Genomic DNA, 16,125 nt, shown 5'->3' on the forward strand with positions numbered 1-16,125 from the left:
TATCAATTTAGTAGCTGAATTATCCTAATAATGGCTAAAAATGGTGGGGCAAAAGGTGGACTTAAAAAACTAGATATGAGTCAATGTTGGATGAATACTCTCACATATCACACTTCACAAACCACTTGGCGTACTAGTCAAAGATATCATTTCCATTTTCCAAGTTGGAGTGACATGTGAAATGCTCCACCGGCATATATTTTAGATTAATTTTTAAACATATTATTTTAAATTTCAAACATTTTTGTTTGTTTCTATTAATATATTGATGACGGACTCTCAAAAACAAATATTTGTTCTTCAAGATTTACATTAATTTCTTTATATTAATTTTAATACTACTATTCATAAGTTGACTAACATGTAGGCAATCATCCTATTTATAATAACTAAAAACCTGAAAATTCCTCCATATACAAGGAAATAAATATTCCAATAAAACAAAATAAAACCTTATTTATGCTTCAAACTCGTAACCCAAAACACACAATCCATAAAGGGGTGTTGCTAGACCATCCCACGTAAGCCACATTATTGCACCGAGATGGCGAGACCGGTCACAGATTGGAGTAGACTATGGTGGTACGTGGTGTAGAGCGATATCTTGATCTGATCAATGCCATAACAATTGATGGGTTTCTGACAGAGCAGGCTGGCTAGTCAACTGGTTTGACCTAAGCGGTCTGCTAGGTTTGACGCTCAAACCGTCAAGAACATGAGGTACGAATTCGTTTTCTCAACGTTGTTTGGGTTGCCTACATCACCCCTTTGGGAGGTCTGGCCCTCAAGTGTGAAACCTTATTTTCATATGCGAATTCTTTTCCATTGGTGGTTCTCATGACCTTTACCCTTATTATCAAGTTGTAGGATCCGTTTCTATAGCTTATTATGTCAACTTTGAACCGGGCCGAATGGGTCTTCTTTATATTATTCCTCATGAATAACAACTACATTTTGTGAGTAGATAACGAGGGTCATTTTTTCATAATGGTTGCATGTGGAAGATGTTAATATTAATTTCTATAGCTTAATATTTTTTCATAATGGTTACAAGTAGATAGCGAGGATACTTTACGATAATATTAGTAACGGTTGCATGGGAAATATGTAAATATTAATTAGTTGTGAATAATAACTACAAATTCACTAATAGATATCGATGGTCGTTTTCTGTGATATTCACAACGGTTTCATAGGGATGACGATAATATTAATTCTGTGTGAAACTACAACTTGTGAGTAGATAGCGGGGAGTTCTTTACTACTATGTCATAAGAGTACATGAGAAAGATGATAATATTCACAACGGTTATTTTGGGCTTTCTTTTATCAAAAAAACATATATGCAAATGTGAGAGGAAAATTCGCGATGTGTGTGATTAATATTTTAAAAAGCCACAAAAATATATTATTATATAATATATAGTGATACACCTTCATTTATCATGGCTATTTTTGTGAATAGTTCTTAAAAATATTTATGCCAGACAATTTTAAAAAGATTAAATGCTATTTATTGATACATACGTAGTTAGATAAAGGACATCTCATTAGTCAAAATCAGTACTATAAATATCAATGGATTATCGATAATCGACAAGAAAATTAAATTGTGAAGATATGGACTTTCTGGATGATGTTGGTCCAATTTGGGTGTCATCGTGGATGTGGATATATAATTTATAAATATTATCAGGAAGACTCTTTTAAAAAAACCAAAAAGACTATCAACAAATCTTAAAAATATGGTTATTCTATATAAAAATTGGTTTGATTTAATATTTAATTAAATAACAAATTACTAAAATCGTTCTTATGGTTTGGATAAAATTATGCATTGGGTCCTAACATTTTTTTTTGCACTCGGACCGTCCCTAACATATCATTTTGTTGCGTTTACAGTCCCTTATAGAGATAAAAAGACTATATTGTCATTGATATTTTCTTTTTTAGTTTTTTTATTTATAAATTATTTATTAATTAAAAGAAATATAAGTAATTTATAAATAAGTTGGTCCAACTACCATTCTCCCTTCCCCTCCACCTTCCACCTCCACCATCCACCTCCGGCAACCACCGTTCAACCTCCCTAGTTCACCTCTGACATCATCTTCGTTCAACCATGGCTTATCTCCAGCTCACTTCTGATAACCACCATCAACTACTACCCCACCACTTTTTTACAAAATCAAACCTGCAACGACCCCCACCACTGTTTATGAAATTAAAACTTCCAATCTATTAAGTAAACCAAACCAAAAATCAAAACCAAATCCTATAAAAAAATGATTGATGCTCTACAACTACAGATTTGGAACATTAATTGAGGGGAGGCAGTGAAAGGTACAAAGCAACCACCAACATGAAATCATCTCCTTTATCATCTCAGAAAAGCACAAAGCTCCGACGAAAACTCACCGGAGATAACATCACTCAAATCGATTTGCACCATTAACCACTGATATGTACCACCGGAGGCCGCTAGAAGCCTTTAAGGACTAATACCATCACATTCTCCACCGCCGGAAGGGGATCTGAAGTAGTGTAGGAAGAAGATATGGCTCATCGGTCCACTGAGAGGTTCGGTCAACAACTGTATCTGCTCCCTCCTCGTTCCCCCCTCTTCGACATCTAACTGAATAGATATTTATGAGATCGTCCCTACGACGATGGTGAAGGTGACCGCCGCCACCATCGATTTGTAAAAGGGTTTAGGGGTATTGATAATTCTCTCTACTTTGTTTTCCTCCCTTCTTGTCACTGTGACATTGTGGTGGATCTGGTGGTGATGGTTTCATGGTACTGTGGCGGTGGTGGCTTCAGGGTGGCAGTGGAAAGCATATCTGGAAGATTTTGGTGTTTAGTATCGATTTTCAGGCGACCGGGGAGAGGTGGTTTCAGGGGAGGCGGTGTTTCCGATGGGAGTGGCTTTAAGGCGGTGGTGATGTTCTCCAAATGAACTGAAACGAGAGAGGACACGAGGAGTGTGGGGTGTAGGGTTTTAGGTGGGTCTTTTTTCAAGCTTATTTAATAATTTATATTATTTAATAATAAACGAATAATAAATAACTGAAAATGAAAAAACAAAGGGCAATATAGTCTTTTTATCTTTACGAGGGATGACAAACGTAATAAAATCAAAACATAGGGACTGTCCGAGTGCAGAAAAAAAAACATAGGGACCGAACGCGCAATTTTCAACAAACCACAAGGACGATTTCAGTAATTTGTTCTTAATTAAATCAATCTATCATAATATGGAGAGATGTACGATTCACTATTTATAACAAATACAAGATTACAATATATGAATTTGAATTACAACAAAATCATATAAGCTAGGTAGTGATAACTTTAGGTTGTTGTAGTTTATCCTTAATACCCCCGTCAAGTGAGAGGGTGGTAAACTAACACAGAGCTTCGATGTATATTGTTCAAACAACGGACGCGGGAGACTCGTGGTAAAAATATCTGCCACCATCTGAGTTGTAGGAATGAACCAAGTAAGTAAACGTCCTAAAGTAACCAACTCTCTACCAAAATGATAGTCTATATCAATATGTTTGACTCGTTTGTGAGAAAGTGGATTTTGGCTTAGGAATATGGCACTTTTGTTGTCAGTATACAAACACGGTGTGGTAGAGATGGGAATATGTAGCTCATGTAACAAATGACTGAGCCAAACGATCTCAGAAGTCGTGTTTTCCATCGCTCTATATTCTGACTCAGAACTAGAACGAGAAACAGAGGGTTGCTTTTTGGCACTCCAAGAGATAATATTTCCACCAAGAAAGATTGAGTAGCCATATGTATATCGACGTGTTTCAATACACCTAGCCCAGTTGGCATCAGAATATGCGACAAGCGGGATGTTTATGGAGCGGCGATAGGCGAGACCATAAGAAACAGTGCCCTTAACAACATGAAGAATCTGTTTCACAACTTGAAAATGAGTGGTGGTAGGTGAATGCAAGAACTGGATCACTTGATTTACTACATATGATAAGTCATGGCGTGTAATAGTAAGATATTGCAAAGCTCCTACTAAAGATGGACAGGGAGTTGGATCGGAGAAGGGTTCACCATGACTAGTAAGTTGGGCAGATGTGGTAAGTGGTGTAAACACATGTTTGCTATCTAGTAAACCTGCACAGGACAAAATGACAAGAGCATATTTGGTTTGAGTAAGAAACTAACCATCAGAAGTTTAAAGAACCTCAAGTCCATGAAAGTAGCTTAGTTTTCCAGGTCTTTGATGGAAAATTCTTGATGTAATCTTGCAATAAACTTGGCAATAGCTTCATTGTTGTTGCCTACCAGAATTATGTCATCTATATAAACAAGAAGGTATAAGATGCATGTACCATGTTTGTACATGAACAATGATGCATCGGGTCTACTACAAGTGAAACCAAGTTTTAACAAAAAGAACTTAGTCGTTGAAACCAAGCTCTTAGAGCTTGCTTTAAGCCGCAAAGAGCCTTTTTTAGACAACATACATGAGTTGGGTAACGTGCATCAATGAATCTGAGTGGTTACTCCATAAAAACGGTCTCATTGAGATGTCCATTTAAGAATGCATTGTTTACATCTAGCTAATGTAATGCCCGATTTTAATGAACAACAATTGAAAAAATGAGACGAAAGGTGGAGGCTTTAAGTATAGGACTAAAGGTGCGGGAGTAGTCTAGTCCAAGAATTTTAATGAAGCCTTGAGCCACTTAATGGCTTTGTAACGTTTGATTTACCCGTCAGATCGATACTTGGTGCGAAAAAACCCATTTGGAGCCAACCACGTTTGATGCCAGTGGTCGAGGAACTAAGTCCCTTGTTTGGTTGTTGGGCAGGGCGTTGATTTCAACGTGCATGGCATCAAGCCGCTTGGAATGTTTAGTTGCACTTTTGAACCTTTGGGGTCTTTGTGAGCAACAAGGGTTGTATGTAAGCTACTGGAGGTGAGGGCAGCTAAATCAGCAAATCAACGAGGCCGAAATATACCTGCTTTAGCACGTGTTGTAATCGGGTGGCGATTTGAAGGCAGGTTTGTATTTGTCGGTGGTGACGTACTAGCAAAACAAGGTGATGGTGGTTCATTCACAGGTTCGTCGGTGGGATTTGGTAAGGGAGTGCCAATGTGAGGAGTATCGAAACATAGCATGTAAGAGCTCATAGGAAGTGATGTTGTGGGAACATTTGGTGAGAGTGCGACACTGGCCTTTGATTGGGTGAGCAGTGTCACAATGGCTTCTTCAAAGTTTGTGAATAAAATTTTGGTGAGATCAAATGGTGGAGTTTGTCCTGTGAAAGGGAATGTGTTCTCTTCAAACTTTGCATGTCTGGTGGTATAAATTCAAGATGTAGTCATATCGAGACACCAATACCCCTTGTATTGAGTGCTATACCCATGAAAGATACATGAAACACTGCGAGGAGCAAGTTTATGATCAGAATAATTCCTTAAATAAGGAAAAACTCGACACTCAAAGGTACAAAAGACATCGAAATTTGGTTGATTAAGGAACACTTGTCTTCTAAAATGGTTATAGACAGCTTGTTAATAATGTATACAACGAATGAAAAAGCATCAATCCTAAAGGAGGCAGGAGTATTTGCATTTAAAAGCATGGATAAAGCGGTTTCAGTAATGTGACGGTGTTTGCGCTCAACACGCCTTTTTTCCTTAAGCGTATAAGGACACGGAATACAATGACGAGTACCGCTTTCAGTAAACAAGCTTTTAAACTGACAATTTAAAAATTCTATACTACCATCGCTTTGAAATACTTTCACCTTGCAGGAGAATTGTGTTTATACAAAAGCCAAGAATGTTTGAGAACTGTGGCAAAATCTGATTTTCTTTTTAATGGATAAAACCAGGTAAAATGCGAAAAATCATCAACAAATATAGCATAGTAATCATAACCATTAGTAGATAAGATTGGTGTAGGTCCCTATAAATCATAGTGAATCATATCCAGAACATGCAAAGATCATTTATCATTAATAGAGAATGGTAGTTTATGACTTTTAGATGAGAAAAATCCCTGGTTTAGGTAAAAGAGAAGTAATAAACAAATAACCAAGTTTGTGTAGTAATGAAATAATAGAAAACGACATGTGTCCTAAATGATTATGCAAAACCTCATATGATGCATGCAACCTATTTGAGTTTTGTTTATCAACTAACGCCTTATGACTATGCTTGAGCACATAGAGGCCATTGCCAACCCTGCATGTTGCTAGCACCTCCTTGGTTAGTCGTTTCTGAATAGGAAATGTGTGATTAGAGAATAAGACATCAAGTGGTGAATCAGATGTTATCTTGCTAACGTAGAGAAGATTTTTTTTGTTAATTTTGGTACAACAAGAACATCTACGAAATTAATATATGTAGTGAGAGATGCATTACCAATAGAAATGATGTTTAGAATATTACCATTGCCAAAAGCGACATGCTTATTTCATGTGTATGGAGTGGAGGATGTTAAAGTAGAAGCAAATGGTTTCATGTGTGCGGAAGTGCCAGAATCGACATACCAATCTAAGGAAGAAGTGTCCTTGGTGTTACACTTGGAATGAAAGGCATGAGCGAGATTAGCATCAATAGAGGGTCATCGGTGAGAAAAAATGGTGAGATCCAGGCATTTAGTCACATAGTCACAATCTTTCTTACATAGTTGGCAGTGTGGGGATCGACGCCCACGAACACGAACTCCAGAACGACCACCACGACCACCACGGTAAGAACCTCTATTTGAGGAAGCAAGAGAGTCAGATGGATGAGCATTGAATGCAACAGGGGAAGAAGTGGACCCATGAACATATCTTAAAAATAGTTCATGAACTTCAGCTTGAGAAAGAAGGCTAGGAAAAGATGGTCGTGGTTTGACAACCCTTTGCGTTGTGGAGAAAGTCTCATATGAGGGGCCAAGACCACATAGAAAACAGTGGTAAGCTTGAAGAATCGTGACTGTATGCAGCTGCAAGAGTAGTCCAGACATCTCGAGCGATTTGTAGTCCAAGGATCTCTGCCATATCTTCTTCGGAAAGTGATGCCTGAAGAATTAAGATGGCCCATTGATAGCTTCTTCCCAAACGGAGAAAGCTAGACTTGGGGAGGACTTGTCTTCAATGGTGATTGTGGCGAAGGGAGCCATTATAGAACCATTACCATAAATGAGAAGATTTTAATACTTAGGGAGAGGAACAATTTGATTCTTCCATAGCATGTAACTAGAAGAAGATAGCTTGATAGTCAGCAGATGTAAAATAGTGTTGAGGGAGAGAGAACTGTCGGCAGAAGATGAAGCATATGACATGATGAAGATCACGAAATAATGAATAGGGCTAGCTAGAAGGATCGTAGAAAGGCGGATACATATAATGATTTAATTAAATCAATCTCCCATAATATGGAGAGATGAACGATTCACTATTTATAACAAATACAAGATTACAAGATATGAATTTGAATTACAACAAGATCCTTAAGCTAAGTAGTGATAAGTTTAGGTTGTTGTAATTTATCGATAATACACATTCACAGATGATGTAAGAGGAGGATATGTTTTTACGAGAATTATTACAAATGGTATTATAACGTTTAAATTCGATCGTTTTTAGTATAAGAAGATGTTCTTGATATATGTTGTAATGTTATTTTGATTGATCTTGAGTATAAATAGTTTGATCATAGATAAATATTATTAAAATACGTTCATGTATACTATGATCCAATAATGTTTAAACTCTATGATTTGTGGCTTGAGTGCAGGGCCGGTCCAAGACAATTTAAGGTTCGGGAGAAAAAGAAAAATGGAGCCATTTGATATATATATATATATATATATATATATATATATATATATATATGTGTGTGTGTGTGTGTGTGTGTGTGTGTGTGTTTAATGGAGAACATTTTTTACTGCGAGAACATTTTAGAACAAATTTGTACCACAAATTTCTTAAATGAAAAAAAGAGCCACCTCATTTAAATTTTAATTAAGAAAGGTAATTTAACCCAAGTCTCTATTCATTGCTTATGCATGCACAAAAGAGCGAAAAACCAGTCTGATCTTCCCTCCGCCAACACTGCCTCCTCCCGCTAATCGCATAGACACCATCAATCGCTAGCGGAGATTACCACCACTGGAATCGAGAAGTCGATATATAATGAAATCAAGAAGCTAATTAAAGTGTTGGATAGACCGAAATAGGAAAATGAGATGTTCATTGCTCTGATGGAAGGCGTTGAATCCCTCATTCTCAAACGCGAGCATATCGAATGAATCTACATGAAATACACTCACGTGTTGAAGCTAGATGTCCTAGATTCATTGTTGTTTAGATTTTGTCAGATTGATTTCAGTTGTTGAATATTATGGGTATATTGGATCTACTGGTGGCGAAATTGAGAGTGCCTCCTCCTTCAACGATGCAAACCAGTCTCCAAGCTCCATATCAAGGTATAATCATCAACTACCATTCCTCTTTCTCGCAATCGCACTTTCCATTCACTTATCCCTCACTTGCATACACTACCCATTTGTAAGTCCCTAAAATGCTTGTGTATCAATCAAATCCGTTTGATGGTGCGGAATCCCAATCAAACGGATGATGTCAGATCTAATAGAATAGAAGAAGAAGAAGAAGAAGAAGAATATGATGAATCTATGTATGATATGATTAGAATGAAGATCCAGATACAAAGATTCACACACATAAAACTTCTCTCTAGTTTCTCTCTCTAGATCACCTTCAAATGCACACACTTAAGCTCCTCTAGTGTTCATCAATCTATTCCTCACACCCCTCACCCATATATATACAAGGGGAACATGGGCATGAGAACATGGGCCGTAAATGGGTTTACGGCCGTAAACACTGACCTGTTTACGGTCCTTTACATAAAAACACTTTTTCCTAGAAAAGTAAAGTATAAACCATAATATTGACCCAACACCATTCATTTCCAAAACCCTAGTTTCCCTCGATTATTCACATAGTCATCTGAACTCGTTTTTGAATAAAATAAAGTCACAGATCAATCCATTATTACATCAACATTGATCTAACTATATTCAGATCCAGTCAAAACCAATGAAGATGTTATGCTCGAATTAAAGTCCAAACTCGACCTCGCTAGAAATGATTATGTTAACGAGCTTTTTAAAAATCATAGCTTGGAAACTGGAGCTGCTAAGGAGTTCTTTTATTGGGTTATGTTAAAGGAAAGTTACAATTTGAGCTCAAATTCATGTAATCGGTTGTTAGGTATGTTGAGGACAAATGGTTTGGTGGAAGTGTAACAACCCATATTTTTCAGAAAAATTTGAACTTTAATTTCATAAATATCAACCATAAGGAGTACAAAAAGCACATTACATAGCCATATTATTTTAAAATTCAGAGTACGAAAACTAAATGTGAAAACACTGGAGAATGCGCATCGCGCCATCAAGTCGGGTCCTTTCCCTTATCCATAGAAGTACCTGAAACATTCAATAAAATTGTAAGGACAAACTTAGTGAGTTTCCCAAAACACACGAATCATATAGTCACATAATACCACTCACACATATACACATATAATTTTGCCCGAACTCCCTCCATGGTCTTCATTTGGAATGCCATGGGCTACGCCCATGGTCTTGTATCCTCGAGCCATGGGCTCCTCCCATGGTCTTATCGCGTGCCATGGGCTCCTCCCATTCTATTCACATAAATTCACATATAGATCAAATAGCAACATTTCCATACTTCATTACTAATCATCTCATGTCAATTAATGGGTTGGCCTTGGTGCCTTCGACCCATGAGTGTAGTGAGAAGACTCACCTCAAATACTGAATGATAGTTGACTAGGTCTCGACTCCGAATATCAGCTCTACTCAACCTCTAAACATTAATAATTCCTTAAACACAACTCAAAATGCCCTAAAACATCTTTAAAGTCAAACATGGTCAAAGACTAAAGTCAAAGGTCAAAGTCAACAGTCCAAGTTGACCCAAATCGCCTAGTTGTCCTTCAACTCGCCGAGTTTCTCCATTAACTGCACAAATCGGGAAAACTCACATTAACCCGTCGATTTCACCTAATGAACTTGCCGAGTTAGCCAAGAATCCAACATATTAATGCATTAAGCTGTTTCCATTGAATCTAGAGCTCTAATTCTCAGATCTCCTTCAAAATGATGTCTAGAAGGGTAAAGTTTCCAACTTTACCCTTAGGAACAATCCAAGTTGAGTCAAACCCAAATCCTAGACTCAATAAAGTGAGGCTTAACCCATTAAGCCCCTTAAACTCTCAAAACAAAGTCCTAGTATGCAGATCTTGTCCCCTAAGGTTGGGAAATCACGTAAAGTTTCCAACTTTACGTCCATGCATACTAAAAGGAACCATAGGACTCAAAATGGGTTTAATAAAGGACTTAATGCATTAATGGGACCTAAGACCAAGTAAAGTTTGTAACTTTAAGCCAAATGAGGCCATAACATGGCTATATCTAACATGACAACCCCTAGAGTGCTCAACTTCTTGGACAACTCAACCATGAGCCCAAAATCAAGATAAAACCCACAAACAATAGTTCCAAAACAATAATAAATCAAGGTATAAACTTTATACCTCCAAATGACTAAAATGGGTGGGGAGATTCTGGATCTTGGTCATCTCTCCAAGCTATGCACCTTCAATTCAAGGATCCTCCAAAAGTGTGCAAAATATCAACTCTTAAGGCCCTCCATAAGCTCACACACTCTCAAGGACGATGATACATTCTTTTAGGGTTTTCTGGACAGAGGAGGATGGTAAGGAGGCCATCCAAGAGACTTAAGGCCTTTAAATAGGGTGCAACATCCTAAAAATAAGGGTTTCCTTTCCAGCCGCCAACTTGTCAAGTTGAGGAACTCCAACTCGTCGAATTGTTCCATTAATTCACACAGCCAAATTCCACTCAACACGTCAAGTTGAAGCCTTCAACTCGCCGAGTTCAACAGAAAAAAAATCAACAATTTAAAGAAATAAATTCATACCAAAGCTAAGCGTTACAGAAAGCGTTTTGGGATTTAGTTGATGTTATGAAGAAGAAGAAAGCGTATGGAGTAAAGAAAGGTGTGTCTGTTAGAGCCATGGAAAAACTTGATGTTATGAAGAAGAAACTTCATTCTCATTCTTCAAATTTATAGTGTTGCATAGTGCACGCCAACTATTTGATGAAATTTCAAGGGTAAAATCAAGATCTTTTTTCTCTATTGTCTCACATATGATTATTTGACTTCATTTTCTTGTTTAATTCTAATAAATTTCTAATTTCATTCTTTTAATTGCAGGAAATCTGTTTTCATTTTTATCTCAAAATATTCACTTTACTATTTGAATTTAGATTTATTTGATGGAGCTTATGTTGTTTCACATGTTTTATTAAATAAGATAATACTTACCTTCATCCAACAGTGTGATTATTATTTTGTAGGCATATTCCAACAACATATAGCTTACCAAGTCCAAAACAAAATACTACATTTAGTATTCTACATTATTAAGGTTTAATCATTTATGGAATACTATAAAAAACATGGGGTCAAAATTAAATGAGTGAATGAATTCATGTGCAAGTAGCATAAAAACATATTAAAGGGTCATTTAGAAAACATATAGATGCTTATCACAAGAGTTTGAACTAATGTTGGCTACTACAAGTTCAACCGTTAATGAACACTAATATTTTTTTATGTAGGGTTATTAACTCATTATATATTAAGTCATAAATTGAAGCATATTGGTCGTTTGCTCTTCGTCGGTATTTCATATGGTATGTATATTTTCATTATAAAGTTTTTTAAAAGTTCTTATAATTTTTAATTTATCATAGACAAAATTACATAAAAGTCCTTATGGTTGACAAAATCGACCAAATGCGGTTCTTATGACGATTTTTTACATAGATGATCCATATGCTTTCAAAATATTGCAATGACGGTCCTTTTGGCTAACTATGTTAACTCTTCTAGTTAAGTCCCATGTAAAATGAAACATTTGCCCTTCTTTCCATTGGGATCATTTATGTAATTTATTCCTATCACATGGATCATTTATGTAATTTTTTCTATTGTTTAATAACAATTTTATTTAATTTATTTAGATTTTTTAGATTTTAGATTTTTTTGACATTTTGTTCGAATATATTGTGTAATGTTTTTTATTTTTTTCGCTTACATGTTTTCGATTCGATAGTGTTTCTTATTTATTTAATCATATATGTAACACCCGACTCTCAGGTATAAACTTACAGCTTTATATCCATTTTAAAGGGTCTACTCGACAAGTCGGATGCCCTGACTCGTCAAGTAGGAACGAAATCAGCCGCGTGTTTCAAGTGACCAACTCGACGAGTTGAAGATGGTGATGAAACCCTAATTTCCAGGGTATTGCACCCTATTTAAAGGGTCATTAGCCTCCCTTACATCCCCCTTGAGCTCATAAACCCTAATTCGTGTTTACTCTTTATATTTGTGTGTTTTAAGCTTGGAAGGTGGATCTTGGTGAGAAGGACTTGAAGTTCAAGAAGCTTGGAACAAGGAGGAGTTGTAGATCTGAACTCTATTCTATATTAGCATCTCATTGAAGGTAACAAGTCGTTACCTTGGCTCTCCATTAATTAGATCTCTTCACTCATGGTTTAGAGCCTTTTTGGAGAATTGTGGTGGTATTTCCGGACTTGGGGAGAGATTTGAGGTTGCAACTTTAGATCTGGACCCCATTAGCACCTTAGTGTCATAAAGTCTCAGCCTTTGTCAAGCTATGGACTTCCCATTGCCTTAAGCCTCTTCTTTAGCTTGGTTTTGGCTCTTAAGACCTTGCATGCACGTAAAGTTTGAAACTTTACGTGATAAACATGCCTTGGTAAGCTTGATCTTCAACATGGAGCTTTGTAGTAGCTTAAAATCGTTTGAAAGAGTATTGGACTGAAGGGAATCGACGAGTTGATTGGCCAACTCGGAGAGTCCGATGAAGATTGTCATGCAAGGGTTTTTGCATGGACTCGGTGAGTCAGTAGGACGACTCGGCGGGTCAAATAGGGTTTTCCCGACATTTGGACATGCATGAACTCGATGAGTTAACTGGGGATTTCACGACTTCTCGAGTTCTGGAAGGACTCGACGAGTCAGTGAACTGCACTCGACAAGTCGGGTCAACATGGACTATTGACCTTGACCATTGACTTAGACTTTGACCAAGGGTTAACTAGTTGACTTCTGGGATATTTTGGTAAATTGGAAATTTGTGAATATGGTCCTATAGTAAATATAGGTGGTAGAGTACGTGGCGGTCATTTGAGAGTTTGAGCTTATCACTTCAGTTCGACAGTTGTGAGGTGAGTTTTCCTCACTATACTCAAGGGTCTAAGGCACCAAGGCTGGCCCTTTTGGATTGTTATCCTGATGTGTTATATGCTCGAGCATTGTATGATCTGTTAGATTAGTATCCTGGTAAATTGGATGTTAAATGCTACTATGATCCGTTAGATCAGTATCCTAGTAGATAGGATGTTATATGCGGTTATGATTTGTTAAATCGGTTCGTTTGTCTATAGACTGTTATGTGGTTATCTGTTATATGTGCACATGTTTTATTGGTGGTTAAGGCTTATCTACTTTGTGCGAAAGCCAATAGACATGGGCATTCCAACACGATGGTTGTGGGCCGTGAGTATTCCATCCCGAGGATGCTTGGACTCGTAGTATACGGGCATTCCAACCTGTTGGTTATGGGCCTGGGGTATTCCATCCTGAGGATGATTGGACCCATAGTATGTTTTCCAACCGGATGGTTGAGGGCCTGGGGTATTCCAACCGGATGGATGACTAGACCCATAGTATGTTGTTCATGATTATATGTATATTGTTGTGTGTATGAGTATTTTGGGGGAACTCACTAAGCTTTGGGCTTATAGTTTCAGTTTTGGTTTCAGGTACCTCAGATGATCGTGGGAAGGCAAAGGCGTGATCGTACAACTCCTCACATTTGTGACTTTTGTTCTGGGATACTCTGATATTATTCTATTTTGAAAACAAGTTTTGTAATGATCAACCATTTTGGAATGTTTTTAAAAGTTTAAATTTGGCTTGATTTTTATGGATGTTGCAAGTTGGTATCAGAGCCTTGGTTTGAGTGAATTGGAGGAACACTCGTGTGAATCCAGTCTCAAATCAAGGAAAAGATTTTTGAAATTGATTTTCGAATGGTTTTCAAAATAATAAAGGAGGATGCAAGTGTACTGTAACGACCCGTGTCCGGTATGGTAATTCCTTGGTATTTATTTTGAAGTTTTGAAAGAGGGACTCGGCGAGTTCATAGCCTGACTCGCCGAGTAGGGTCGGGATTTCGAGCACGTGATTAGCTGGCGACTCGGCGAGTCCATATTCTGGACTCGGCGAGTCTGCCCGTCTGGGAGAAACCCTAAATCCCCGGGTTGCCCACTATTTAAACCACCTTATAGCCCCACTCTCGCCTCCCTCAACCTGAGAACACAGTGAGAAAACCCTAATCCTCCCTTGAGAGCTTATAAGTGTTTTTGGTGCCATCTTGTGAAGGTGTGAAGAAGGAGAAGAAGAAAGAAGCAAGGAGAAGAGTTGTAGTGCAAAGATCCAAGGGCAAATCTGAGTTATTTGAGCCGGGGAGATACCGGAGCGGCAGAAGTTAGCCCTCAGAGCTATTCACTCAGCAGCCAGTTCACGAGGTGAGTTTCCCTTCAGTAGGAACGGGTCTACGGCCGCAATGCCGGCCCGTGTAATTATCAGTAGTCCTGGTCTTTAGTCTGATGCAGTAGTTAGAGTGCTTGATGTCTTTGTGATTCAAGCATATTCGTGTATGTGTTCCGGACCTCGGTCCGATGTAGTATGCAGTATGTGTGATTATAATATTTGTTATGTGTTATGCTATGTCATGATCAGTCAGTTCCGGACTTCGGTCCGATGCAGTCAGTTCCGGACTTCGGTCCGATGCATTCAGTTCCGGATTTCGGTCCGATGCAGTTAGTTCCGGACTTCGGCCCGATGCAGTTAGTTCCGGACTCTGGTCCGATGCAGGGGACAAGGTCCTAGTCAGTTCCGGACTTCGGTCCGATGCAGCCAGTTCCAGACCTCGGTCTGATGCAGTGGGCAAGGCCCAGTATGTGATTTATATGTATTGTATGGTATGTGGTAGTTTGGGGGAGCTCACTAAGCTTCATACTTACAGTTTCAGTTTTGGTTACAGGTACTTCCGCTTGTAGAGGGAAGAGCTCGGGATGATGGCATCGCACACACCACAGCTTCAGCTTTTATCCTAGGAGTTGATTTGATTCTTGATTTTTATATGACATGGATATGATACAGTTTTCCGCACAGTGTTTTTTTTTATTATTATTATTTTGAGATACATCATGTATGGTTTATGATATGACACTCAGATTATGGTTTTTGGTTATGTTGAAAAACGAAATTTTTGGGTCGTATTTTCGGGTCGTTTCAAGTTGGTATCAGAGCTAGGGCACGGGTCGATGTGTTCGACAGGGACGTCGAACCCTATAATGGGGGGTGAAGGTGGGTTAGATCTGATCCCACATCGACTGGGAAGGAGAACTAAGCATTCCTTATAAGGGGTGTGGATACCTTCCCTATCACAACGCGTTTTAAAGCCGTGAGGGCAGCAGATCCCATAAGAACTCTGCAGTTAAGCGTGCTCGGGCGGGAGTAGTACCAGGATGGGTGACCCCCTGGGAAGTCCTCGTGCCGAGTGGCCCAAAGCGGACAATATTGTGATACGTGCCAGAGGGGGGTGTTACATGTACGATCAGTCGGAGCCAGTAAGTAGACCCCAAAATACCATACGGTTATTTGATATTGTGATATGTTAGAACAACATGCTAGTACTAGGCTAGGGATATTTAGGAATTTCGTGATAGAATTGCATGATTTTATGATGCCTGATAGCCTAGGGTTTTCCTTATATGAGATTGACATCATTACTGTAGTTGCTTAGTATACGCATCACGATTGTACATAATTAAGATCTTATAGCCTGAGAATATTTGGTTCAACTTGATTTCTTGTTCCTTTGTTGTTGTGGGCTTAGAGGAGGAT

The 16,125-nt window shown here is 38.1% G+C and overlaps 1 long non-coding RNA gene across 2 annotated transcripts; it reads left to right on the forward strand.

Annotated features, from left to right (window-relative positions):
• The first annotated feature begins 407 nt into the window (after positions 1–407).
• Positions 408–15,469, forward strand: LOC145093075 (uncharacterized). Of its 2 annotated transcripts, none has more exons than XR_013702764.1 (3): positions 408–720; positions 13,974–14,741; positions 15,260–15,469. It is a non-coding gene; the product is annotated as an uncharacterized LOC145093075 (long non-coding RNA). The 2 variants fall into 2 exon arrangements; XR_013702765.1 differs by lacking the exon at positions 408–720 and adding an exon at positions 12,195–12,628.
• The last annotated feature ends 656 nt before the right edge of the window (positions 15,470–16,125 follow it).

Source organism: Lactuca serriola, chromosome 3 (genome assembly GCF_051521515.1).
Source record: "Lactuca serriola cultivar US96UC23 chromosome 3, Lser_US96UC23_V15, whole genome shotgun sequence".
NCBI classification, from domain to species: Eukaryota; Viridiplantae; Streptophyta; class Magnoliopsida; order Asterales; family Asteraceae; genus Lactuca; species Lactuca serriola.